Here is a 2,746-nt window from a genome sequence, read left to right as displayed (position 1 = left end):
ATAGACTTCACACCTAACAACGGAACTAGGATTTGAACTAGGTGTCGATGGAGATACACTACATGGCAGGTTATTTCGAAATTCACACTTTATCGGCATCTCAGTTATCAATGTTACCGTCCAAAGAACTTGTTATACTTCTTTTATCCACGGTTCCGGAGTTTTTATTCGATCGTAAAATGGAGATATGTAGATATTAGAGAGCAAAAGCCAACCAAAACGAAACGAAAATCAGAGGAAAATCTGATAAATTCTGATAATTTTTTGCGCCTTTGGTTTCGTTCCACTTTTTGAGACACAAACTTTCGTTGGCAAATAGCACGACGAACGGAATCAGAATATAGGACCCCCCATCACCATCGACTCCGAGAGCAAAGTAAATGGACTTATTGCCGCATTGAAAGAAGATACTGGACGCCTCCCGTCTAAAACGCCTCCGTGGCGACCTGGAGGGGCAGCTAGACTACGTCTTCATGAGCTCTCTCTGCTTTACGATTCTTCTCCCCCAGTTCTCGATGACCTTTGTATCACTTTGCATCACGTCTCCTATCCTAATAGGCTTCAGCTGTCTGAAATCTACGGTCGGTGGCCAAGCGCTTTAAGTATTTTTTTTTACTGCGTGCTAGGCCTGATAAAAGAGAGGTGCAACCGGTCATTACAGGGAAATTTAGATCTAGTTAGCTCTTTGTGTATGTGTAAAGGACGCTCGACTTGCTCTAGCTGAAGCGAATGTGCCGTTCCGCGGAGAAGCAAGTCACTCGCAAAGCTGTCGTTGCCATCGTTGTCCGTCATCGTTGGTGCTGAAGGGAGGGGGAACCGGTTTGACCTTCTGATCACTTGCGTTTTGTTGCAAGTGAGCTTAAGCACCACTGACAATTCGTAATGAAAATCAGAACGACTCTTCTATTCGTTTTTTTAAGAGTCGTTTTCGTGCTGTAGCTTATACTCTCTATTTAACACCTTGCGTCCGGACGGTACTTGCCCAGAACGCGTAAGCGCATATCGTTGTTACTTCGTATTTGTATGTGTGTACTTTTTGACATGAGGTTAGGTGCATTAATTTTCAACAGGTTTTCTTTTCAATGTCGTAACTCATACGGCCTTTATCAGCTATGTCGCCATCTCAATGTCATAACTGACTGCATGTGCAGTCAACTGATGGCTGATTTGCTTCACAGATAGTCCAGTCAAATCAAGAAACGCAAGGATGAAGGTACGATGATTCAAGAAACTGCGTAATTGAACAAATCACTAATCAACTGACACGCAGACCAGGATCACTCCTCATCGCTACCATTCTCATTGTCGCCGCCGTTGCCATCGTCACTGTCGCCATCGCGTACAAGCCGAAGTTCCCGCCGTGTCTTCTTTCTTTGACCAGCTTTCTGGCCAGGGCGGCGGAGAACGATGCGCTTCCCCAAGTTTGGTGGAATAGCTTGGCCAGCGTCGAAATCATCATGCCAGATGTCGAAGCATGTCTTCGCAACACCCTTGTATTCCCGTCGAATCCTGTTGCACAACCAACACTTGGCATTATCTACAGAGCAGCGTTCGCAGAAGAACGTTGTTGCGAAGAACTTCTTCTTTTCAGTGCGTAAAAGAGCGCAGACCTTGCACGATCTCTGCCGGCGCTTCTGGACCCCAGTGACAGTGACCCAGTCCTCAGATTGTTGGAGCGCGTGCGTGAGGCGAACTGGAGTGCGCTGACGTTTCTGACTCGCTGGAGGCGGCGTTGCCTCCACGCCAGCAAAATCTTCAGCTTTGAGTTGGAGAAGCTGGTTTTGGAGAACGCAAAACCACTCTGAGCGTTTCATGGCCACTGCCCCTTTGATCTTGGCCCCCTCCTTGTGCGTAAGATACGCATTTACCATGACCATGTCCACCAAGCCTAAGAACAGGCTCTTATAATACTTCGTAAACCTCGTCGACATTTGCAGGGAGTATGACTGGAGCCGAAGTTGATCGTGGATATCAACTCCGCTCATCCAGTTCTTGTAGTCATTCACAGCAGAGGGGCACTGCACCCGAACAGCACCAATACGCTTTATCTTTCGTTCAATTGATTACGCCGCCATAACGGACCCCGTACAGAGATAATGTACGGGCTTTCGGTCCCACCAAACGCAGGAAATCATGGTTGGGATCGCGACAGAGCGAGAGAACGAGAATGTGCCGTGGTGTATGCTCGCTGGGCGTGTCTTGCTTGTGGCCCCGAGATCCTTGTTAAATCCAAGCCGGTTAGTCATGATCGTGCCAATAACATACACCTTCAAACTCAGGAACTCGATCGCAAGGAGCACGGACGAGTAGTAGCGATCGATCACGACGGTATGCCACATGTGGCGAGCCTGAGCGAGAACAACCTTCAAGTTGCGTACCACGGCTGCAGCTCCAGTTTTATAGTCAACTGAGTTGTCAGGTCCACCAGCAGATGCACGCTTACCCACGTAAACTTCAAACCTAGAAAGTTACGCCATTCAAAGTTGTCAGACAGGATCAAAGTAGATAGTTACGACATAGAACATTCTTAAAATAAATGTACCTGTACCAGTATGCCGTCTTTGCGTCACAGACCATAAAGAGTTTGGACCCGTAGCGGTGAGGCTTGTCGGCCATGAACATCCGGGTCGTGTTCCGCTTCGACGTGGCCGGAAGCACACCCTCATCAAACGAGAAAATAGCAGGAAGAGACCACCCCATCAGAAAGCGCTCTTGAATCTTGTCAACAACGGGGCGCAGTTTCCAG

Source organism: Phytophthora parasitica (assembly GCF_000247585.1).
Source record: "Phytophthora parasitica INRA-310 unplaced genomic scaffold supercont2.88, whole genome shotgun sequence".
Taxonomy (NCBI): domain Eukaryota; phylum Oomycota; class Peronosporomycetes; order Peronosporales; family Peronosporaceae; genus Phytophthora; species Phytophthora nicotianae.
Note: the sequence above shows the minus strand (reverse complement) of the source record.